The sequence below is a fragment of the Engystomops pustulosus genome, chromosome 5 (genome assembly GCF_040894005.1).
Source record: "Engystomops pustulosus chromosome 5, aEngPut4.maternal, whole genome shotgun sequence".
Lineage (NCBI taxonomy): Eukaryota > Metazoa > Chordata > Amphibia > Anura > Leptodactylidae > Engystomops > Engystomops pustulosus.
Window position 1 is genome coordinate 143,171,319 of NC_092415.1, and position 10,614 is coordinate 143,181,932.

The 10,614-nt window shown below is 40.1% G+C and overlaps 1 long non-coding RNA gene across 1 annotated transcript; it reads left to right on the forward strand.

The window, feature by feature from the left end:
- Window positions 1-321: 321 nt before the first annotated feature.
- LOC140133281 (uncharacterized) lies at window positions 322-9,981 on the forward strand. Its single transcript, XR_011855861.1, has 3 exons — window positions 322-404; window positions 1,059-1,155; window positions 9,511-9,981. It is a non-coding gene; the product is annotated as an uncharacterized lncRNA (long non-coding RNA).
- Window positions 9,982-10,614: the final 633 nt, after the last annotated feature.

The following is a 10,614-nucleotide window of genomic DNA, read 5'->3' on the forward strand; positions in this document are numbered from 1 at the left end:
ACACTTTTTACCTCAGCACTAGAGATGGGCGAATCGATTCGAACAAAGTGGAATTCGATACAAATTTATTTTTCAATCCCAGGGTCTGGGTTCTGTACACCCCAAATAGAAATTCTTTGTAGTTACTGAATCCAATAGGAACAAATCTGTTTCATATCCACACTGCTGCTGTAGTGATTTCTCCTCCTCTCCCAGGGTGTGCGTTGTGGGGTATCTGTTTAACGCAAATTCCAATACTTTTTGCTGCTAAAGTTCAGAGCAACAAATAAGTGTCAAATTCACATACTTTATAGAGTGATTTTCGCTCCAATTACAGGGTGTCTGTATAACGCAAATTCCAATAGACAGCACCTGTCCACCAACAGCGCAACCACAACCAGGCTTGGAGCTAGCTGACAGACTAGGTAAGTGGTGGCGAACTCACCCTGCGACGTCCCTGTGGGCTAAGGCCTAAAGCAGATAAACCGCCCTGATAAGGGGGCGCACCCAATATCAGGAACCTAACTGACGGTCCCTGAGTGACCCTATAAGATGACAGGGAAGACTTGCTTCGTCCTGCAGCTGCTGGATGGTGGAGTGGACAGGTAACCGGAATACAGGAATAGACCAGTGTTCACACTGGTGCACAAAACACAGGACTGAACAGGTAAAACAACAAATATACAGGTATTCAGGCAGGTATAAACAGGTCAGGTCAAGATACAGTCAATCTCAGCAAAAAAAGAGCTAGGCAAATCGTAACTTGAAGAAAACACATATCTTTTTATTCATAATATTCCAAGTCAAACACATATATATACACAGATCATATTAAAAATATACCAAGGGAACCAGGTGTCCCAGATGACAATTGGGACCACACAGAATACCAAAACGGCCCCCCTTTGTCTAAAGCCCCATAGGTAAAAATATGTAGATAAATATGGTGGCGGTGCCCAATAGTAGGGCCAATAAAATAGAAGAGGGTAAGTGGCAATGCAGTCCTAGCCTGTTTAGTACCCCGGAGGTACCTTCCAGTGTATATAGTTAATGGCTTTAAATATTGCACTTACCTGCAGGCATGGTGAAATAGACAGAGGGCAGACAGGAGGAAGACCGAGCAGGCACACCCCGACGCGTGTTTCGCTGATGCTTCGTCAGGAGGTCAAGATACAGGTACAGGCGGGATATACACAGGTCAGGTCAAGATCAAACGGGTTATATACAGGTCAGGTCCAGATATAGACAGACAAGTGGAGACAGGCCAAGATCAAGATGGCTGCAAAGGTACAGAATCGGATACAAAACACAATTCCTATAAGCTCTCTCCTTGACTAGTCTCTGGTTGCGATGTATCGCTGCAGATCGACACGCCGCTCCCTAGATTTTGTCCCACTTCTTATCATCACTATAAAAAAAAAAAAAAAAAAACAGAGACTAGTCAAAGAGAGAGCTTATAGGAATTGTTGGGGTAGCGAAGTAGCTAACTAAATAGCGGTAAATCAAACCAGCCGCATAATAACAGGGTGTTGAATAGTGGAGTGTAGGAGTGAATCTAAGGAGTCATCCTTATTATAAATACCCCTACGAGGGGATACACATATCAAACTCCCTGAAAAACGCATCAGTGCGAATTTATACCTATGTTCCAAAGACCCAAATTCCTATCTCCCAACTCCATTAGAACACAGTACCCACTTCCACCACGACAAGTTTTTAATTCACTTTTATGTTGGTTAGCACACAACTCTGGACAAATACTAAGAAGAATTAAAATTGGTTTATATTTAGAAAGGAACAATAAAAGTTAAGTTTTAAAAATATTGGTCCAAGGACCTCCTTCTTCTAGCAGAAATGCAAGAAATATGATAATAGGGGTATATGTCTAACACAAATTCCAATACTTTTTTGTTGCTAAAGTTCGGAGCAAGATTTACATGTCAAATTGACGTCGTTTATAGAGTGATTTTCGCTCCAATTACAGGGTGTCCGTTGTGGGGTATCTGTATAACGCAAATTCCAATACTTTTTTGTTGCTAAAGTTGAGAGCAACAAATAAGTGTCAATTTCACGTAGTTGATTAACCGCTATGTGAGACATAAAGGTGTCAGGTGGAGCAGGCAGAGGTCGCAGCACAGTAAGGGAACGTCGCAGCGGGGGTGACTGTAAGGCCAGAACTGCCATTGTCATCTAGCGGCAGTGTGTTGATCAACAACCCAAAGGTTATTAATTGGTTGACTAGGCCACCCAATTCCTCAAATATAACATCTGACAACCCCAGCCAAGTCGGTTGGTATGGCCCAGGAGCAGGTCAGCGGCCCTCAGCTGTCCTCAACCAGCCTCTGTTCATTTCCCTCACCCAGAGAGCTTCTAGGTGGTCTGGGTTCTGCCGCCACCTCCACACTCTTATCAGTGTTCTACTTCGTGGCCTTCTGCTGCTGCCGCCACCTCCACGCTCTTTCATTTTGCCACTCTGTGGCCTACCATGTTTCTGCAACCTCCATAATTTGTCATTGTGCCACTCTGCGGCCTAGGTATGCTGCTGCCAACTGACCGCTATCTCCCTGGAACACCCTGTGATTTTCATAATGGTGTTTTCACCCTCCATCGCTTTATGACGTTGCCACTATGTTTAGTTTCCTCCTTCGTTTCATTTGTCAGGAAGAATGAAAAATCTCAGGATTGATAGTCAAAAGCAGTGGATACAGAACACAGAGGACATGCAAATATCCTATTTACTGGTCATCTCTGTTTCGGATCCACTCCTGTTTGTTTTTGGCTTTAACAATACTAATGATGGATTATTGACTGATTGAAAGCGGACACAAGGACAAAATGATCAGTGACGTCAATACAGAATTACTGCGGACACCCTCTGCACTCTTTTAGGGGGTTTCTACATATATCCGCATTTAACACAACAGGTTCTGTCGTAATCAATGGAATCATCTGATGTCATTGTAAAAAGAGTGCACTCTTTGATGTTATAGTTGGATCTAGGCATTTAGTTCAGTCCTTTCAAGCTGGCACAGACGTTACTTTGTCAAGCTGTGTTCCCGCTTCGCTTATTTGGTGAAATTGGCCTCTTTAAGTGCACATGAAAGTGAAGAGTGAAGCGATTCTAAAAGCGGCGGCTGTCATGTGCATGTCATACTAAAACACAGCATTGTTTGAAGACCAAACCATGCTCCTTATGCATATTTAAGCATGGCACAACATTCTACAACACCCTACAGGCTCTCTGCAGCCAGGAAATATCTGTGTTTTAACGTGATTCGTCATGATTGATGACGTGATTCGTCAACAATTTGGCAAATTGGTACAAATCAAAATTTGCCCATCTCTATTCAGCACCCATACTGGTTCATCCAAAATCCTGAGTTTGTTGTGGAGGTAGATGCCTCAGACTCTGCTGTGGGAACTGTTCATTCTCAATGAGTTGGTGACAAGATGCAACTTCATCCATTTGCCTTTCTTTCCCATACCATGTCATCTGCAGAAAGGAATTATGACATTGGAAATAAAGAACTGTTGTCCATTATAATTGCCTTCTCTGAATATAGACATCTTTTGGAAGGTGTAAATCATCCTGTAACTGTTCGAATGGATCACAGGAATTTAGAGTTTATCCGTACCGCCAAGAGAATATCTGCAAGACAAGTACTGTGGGCCTTATTTTTCACTAGATTTAATTTCATTATTTCTTATCGACCAGGTTCAAGGAATGGCAAGGCTGATGCCTTATCCAGGATTCTTGATGAACCTAAGGAGGGGTCTAAGACAGAGTCAACCATCTTGCCTTCCAAAAATTTTGTAAGAATACTTGACTCCAAGGAGCTTTTAACAATGATCAAAGATGGATATCACAATGCCTCATTTCTCATTCACCCTTCTCGGGATGGGAATCTTTCCTTCAAAGAGGGGTTCTGGAACCAGGACAACAGACTATATATCCCTGAATCTGCTTGACTTGAGGTCTTACGATTCAAAACTTGCAGGGCATCTAGGAGTCATGAAAACTTATGAACTTTTGCTTCGTTCATTTTGGTGGCCCAGTGTTTTTCCTGTTTAACATGTGCATGAAACAAGACTCCACGTTATCCCCTCTAGGTCTTCTTCAAACACTGCAAGTTCCATACAGGCCTTTTGAATCAATTTCTATGGATTTTATTGTGGATCTTCCTGCTTCTAAAGAAATGACCACCAACTCACAAAAATGGCCTATTTTATACCAACCAAATGAATCCCTACTGCCGAACAAACTGCAGAATTAATGATTAAGGAGATTTTTAGCCTGCACGGTATACCAGAAAATCTAATTTCAGAAAGAGGTGTGCAATTCAGACTGAAATGACTAACCAAACTCTGGAACAATATCTCCACTGCTTTATTTTTTACCTTCAAGATGATTGGGTGGACTATTTACCAACAGCAGAATTTGCTTACAACGATTCCAAACATAGTTCTATATCTGAAAGCCCATTTTATGCAAACTTTGGTTTACATCCTGTGTTTATTCCTAACCTTCTATCTTTTACATCTACTCCTGCAGTTACTGACAGACTAACAGCATTGCATGAAACTCAGAAAAAACATTGAAATGGTACAAGAAGCCCAAGAAAACTACAAAAAGTCAGCAGATAAACAGCGCAAGACTCCTCCTACCCTAAATGTTGGTAATAAGGTTTGGTTGTCTACTAAAAATCTGAAAATGCATGTTCCTTCTCCCAAATTGGGCCAGAAATCAATTGGACCTTTCCAAATTTCTGCTCAAATTAATCAAGTTGCCTTCCGTTTAAAACATCCTAACAGTCTAAAAATACATCCTGTGTTCCATGTATCATTGCTTAAACCATTCAATGAAAACCCCTTTCCAGGAAGAAATCAACCACCTCCTGCACCAGTAAAGATCCAAGGGGAAGAGGAAAATATTGTGGAGAAAATCCTGGACTCTAAAATTTCAAGAGGTCGGTTGCAATGGAAGGGGTCTAGTGTAATGGAAGAGGTATGAACCACAAGAAAATTCTTGGGAGCCAGAAAATAATGTTCATGCCCCTAGGCTAACATAAGCCTTTCATCAGAGACATCCAGAAAAGCCAGCCCCTAGGATGTCCAGAGGCCATCCTGAAAAGAGGGGACAACTGTCAGGACTTGAACCAGCGGACTCCGCTGTCCCGGGCTGCAGCTCTACTAACTAAGCTATGCAGTTCTCTGGACAATTCCAGTGCTGATCCTTGGCCTAGTTCTTGATCTTCTTGTTCCTAGTTCCTGTTTCCCTGACTTTGCTCCACCCCTTCCTTGATTGGACTTCCTATTTAAACTCAGCCTGGATTACACTTCCTTGCAAGATTATTGTGCTTCCAGCCTTTAGTCTAGCTTTATCTCCTTCTCTCCTGCGACTGACTTCTCTATTGTGCAATGACCACCGGCTTTCTCCTGACTATGATACCTGCCTGCTTCTTCAAAACTGACGCTGATCTTGTGTGCTTCGACCTCTGGCTTCCTCCTGACTACAATACCTACCTGCTCCTGCCTGCTCCTCTGTAATGCTAAGCTTCTCCTGTGTGCTGACCTCTGGTTTCACCGACTACAATTCCTGCCTGCAATACCCAAGTAAGTTGCAACACTTAGACTCCAAAACCAGACCCAGATCGTTACACCATGCCATACCATGCCATTTTTAAACAAATGTGTTTAAAAATATATTACACACAAAATAAGAAATTACTGTTCTGTCAAAATGAAGGGGTTTTTTTCCCAGTAATCACCGCCAACCACATATACAAAAATAACTTATAATTTCATACGCACTACCACCTTCATGCAACTTTGCAACACACAGTAATAAAATGCAAAAATTACTTGTAGATTCCAAATTTATTCTAAAATATGCAAAACTTCAGAATACTTATATAAAGAAAATATACTTTCCTAAAAACAAAGATGTGATTATTTCATATATTCCCCACATGGTCCTCAACCACCAGGAGTTAGTTACATGTGAGACAATTTTTCCAGTGACCCATAGGGAAAATAGTGGTGAAGGTTATGTCACCGGTGTCAAACATTTTACAAAATACAATAAGTGCATATCATATACTTTAATTATAAGATTTAGAACGAGATTGCTTAATTGAACCAGAATGCAGAATCAGTGGTGCCCTGTGCTTGTTTCCATGCAACGAGCCGGTTCCATCTAAAGCTTATGATAGATAATGTCACCCAAAGTGTGTTTCTTATGTCCAGTCTATTCCATAATAATATTTGCTATCATGGCTGAAAATCCTGCTTCACAAATATGATTTTGAAAATGGGAGTATAGTTTTCAGTTCTTTCGTGGCAATCTCTTTTGTGGAAATTCTGCCTTGATTTTAACCTTTTTCTGACATGCGCCATAATAGTACGGTTCACGGGGAAGGTGTACTATTACAGCAAGCGATAGGTGCCAGCTCAGTTCGGAGCCGCCACCAAAAGGAACAAGTGTCAGCTACATATTGCATGACCGCTGTGGCATGTGAGGGGCTTCTCATTTGGATCAGATCCCCTGCGCCACTTACCAGGGAGGAAGGGGGGACTCCGATACTCTGCCCCAGGGTCTGCCAGTGAACACTGGGGAAAAAAATCTGAAGCAATGATTTAATTTTCCTCCACACATTAAAGAGTTAATAAAATCTCATCAATGAGCTAAAGAGCTACTAAGATTACGTTTTTTAAGGGCAATCCAATATTGCAAAAAAATAAGCCCAAATTGCACGAAAATGAAAGATTATATAGTTTAGATCCCATCACGCTCAATCCGGGCCAGTCAATAGCAGAAATATTTGTCACAATGGGAATCACAAGAGTAAATCGGAGCAACATATGGCGATAATTGTTGCTATCTGGGACAGCACCAATCAACACAGGAAGGGGTCATGTCTGGTGGCATCATTCCATCTCCCAGAGAGCTCTGATTGACCGATCGTTACACCCACTGTGCACCCACTGCTGGAGAATGGCTACCACCTGTATGCGGATAACTTTTTATCCCACTGTTCCACTTTTCCAATCCCTCAGTTCCAGATATTTTGTAGCATGTGGAGGAACTGTGTGCAAAATCCAGAGAGGTTATATAGCACTTACTTCATCTACTCCTTTCATGACTTGCAGCAGAAATATGAACTGGGTACCTACAATTGCGACATGCCTTTGAGGCCATATTCCCCTCCTCCCTGGCCACAGATTTCATCATACCCACTAAATGGAATTTGCAGAACACAAGGTCCTAGGGGCCTAATTTCAGCACTGTACACCCATCTTACCCCGGGGAAGCCACTGAAAGCACAATTACCAGTGATTGATAAGTGGAAGTCTCACATTCCCTACCTGGAGGAAGAATTGATAACCGACCTGCTCACTCGTCACCTTAAGGTTTCTCGTTCTGGCGCACGTGGCAGGCTTATTTGACACCAATCCGTCTTCACAAGATGGGTCGAGCCTCCACAACTGCTTGCCCTCATTGTGGGGAATTAGGTGCAGACTACTCTGCTGCCACTCCCAATATCTGTATCCTCTGAAATTTGTCTTCTGGGCTTATTCCTGGAGAAGATTGGCCTTTTTACTCAATTATATTCCTACGTTTAACATTGTTATGGCCCGCAAATGTATAGCTATGAGGTGGTACGCTCCGAATACACCAACTCTAAGTATGTGAAAACTCCAAATTAATCAGGTACTGCCGTATGAAAAACTGATATATAAGCATAGAAAATGACCAGAGAAATTTTAGCAGATCTGGAGAGTATTGGTACATAAAAAAAAATTGGATCGCTCACCCAATCACCTGAGTACACTCCTGCAGACAGACTGTGTGGAGCTGCACGCTACCGGATCCTTGACTGTAGCAATCCTGAATGTAGAAAAAAACAGGTGCATATATACATGGATAAAAATGGACGTCTGAGATTAATCGTGATCTCCACAACATACATGTGTAAATGAATACATTAAATAGTCACTCACCCAATACCTGACCGAGAGGGCGGAAGTAGAATACGGAGCACAGCGTTCCTCACACCTGCATGGTTGCATTCCATCCATTGCTGGTGTGTCTCCCGGGAATGACGTGACGCCTGCATGGACACGTGGTCAAAATCACATGACTCAATACCCGTCCCGGACCAGACTATGGGCTAGAATATAAAAAACTTGATTAAAACAGCATAAAAAACAAATTACATACATAGAGTTATCATAAGCTATAATGTTACCTCGAAACCAAGTTGATATATTAACCCCTTAACGTCGAAGAAACTTTTCACCTTCCTGACACAGCCCATTTTTTTCAAATCTGCCCTGTGTCACTATAAATGGTTATAACTTTGAAATGCTTTAACATATCCAAGTGATTTTAAAATTGTTTTAAAAATGTTAGTTGAAACATTTTGGAGGTATGTTTTGCATTTATTTATGAGTAAATCAGATATTTGGTGAAAAATTCTCGATTTTCGAACTTCAAAATGTTCTGCTTTTTAACCGCAAAAAAACCTTAATAACTAACATTCACCGTATGTCTACTTTATGTTTTTTTTATGCATACTCTTATTTTTGTAGGATGTTATGGGCCTTTGAACGTTAGGTGCGATTTTTCACATTTTCATAAAAAACGCAAAATCCTGCTATTGAGGGACCTGCTGAGGTTTCAAGTTACTTTGAGAGGCCTAAATAAAAGTAAAACCCCATAAATTACCCCATTATAGAAACTAAACCCCTCAAAGTATGTAAAACAACTTTTATGAAGTTTGTTAACCCTTTAATTGTTTTACAGGGGTTAAAACAAAATCGGATACAATTTTGAAAGTAAAATGTTTTTGGCTAAATTTTCAAAAAATGTACAAATTCTCAGTGGATAAAATGCCAAAACGCTGCACAAAATTTGATACCCAATCCCTCCCGCGTATAACAATACCCCATATGTGGTGGTAACCTGCACACGCCAGGGCATCGAAGGGAAGCTGCGACATTCAGAGCGGATTATGCATTGTCACTTTTATTGGCTATACAATCTTTATGTTTTTTGGAAATATAAGGGCTTATTTTTTGCGATATGAGATGCACTTTACAAGTACTTCATTTTAGCTTATTGATGACATTTCATTACTTCTTGAATGTATGGGTGAAAAGAAAATTGTCAATTTTGGTTTCCTTTGTTTTTGTATTTTTTGGGGGTCGTACACCATACACTAAAAATACTATATTATCTTTATTCTACAGATCACTATGATTACGGTGATACCTCATTTATATAGTTTTTCATTTATTTTTACAATTTTAATTGAAAAAACTAATATAGAGTTATTGTATGGATTGTTACGGACGCAGCAATACCAAATATGTGGGGGTTTTGGGAGATTTTGTGTTTTTGTTTTTTTTTACTTTATTAGATGTGTATAGGGAATGTTTGTGTTTAGGGGACTTTAAGTTTATTTAATTCTTTTTATTAAAAAATGTTTTTATTTAATGTTTTTTAACTGTTTTTATTCACTTCTACAGGTTAGCCTGAACAAGCGATCCACTGATCCACCACTCCTGAGCTGCTCCTCCTTAATATTATGGAGAAAAATATTTTGACAAATAAAGATCATAGAGAAATCTTTTTTAGGCTGTGCTCAACAGCCCGGATGGAAATTTTTTAAAAAAAGGAAAAGTGATTCCATACCCGTGATTGGAGATGTTAGTTTGGGGATGAATAAATTAAGGGATTGCGAACTGTATATGTGCAAAGGTGAAGTAATAGGTAAAAAAAAACATTAAAATGTTGGGACTTATGGTCTTGCACAAGCAAGCTTTAACACTGGAGGAACACAATACATACTTCCTTTTTCTTTTATTTCTTCATCTTTTTTTTTCTTTTCTTTGTATTGCAAGGATATTGATTGACTGTATGAAATACAGACTTTTTGCCTTTTTCATTATTTATTTCTTTTAAGTGTTTCTATTTTTTTGTTTCTTTGTAAAATAAAAAAAAACATCTGCCCTTTTTCCAGGTGTACACAAAATTCTCTTTGTAATCTATTACGTCTCTTTGGAATATATTCCTTTTTACCCCCCTTAATAACTTCTTCAAGTGTTTTAACTTTCTCTTGATATGACGATATCGCAGTGATACTAGTCTTAGTTTCTTCTAATGCACGTCTTTCCTCCATGATTATGAGATTCATCAACGTTAGTGAACATTCATTTAAAGCCGAGTTCCAATTATCCAGAAATGTCTGTGAATATACAGTGGTTGGTATTTTCAAAAGGCGGAAGCCCCGTGGAAACCATTTTATCCATTTTTTTTCCGCACCACAGAAATAACTGCTAAAAATATATATGTAACAAATCTGTATTGGAGGTGGCGTAACGGGAGCAAAAACCGAGACATGTCAAGTAAAACAATACAACAGTACATTACTGCAGACAGACCATGTGGCGGTGCACACTACCGGATCCTTGACTGTAGCAATCCCGAATCTAGAAAAAAATAGCGGTAAGCAGCACTCTTGTAAACCACGAGGGTGCTTGTGCAAAACTAATTCTTATTAGCGTTTACAGGTGCATATATACATGGATGTCTGAGATCGACGCGTTTCGATGTTATCATGTCTTAATCAT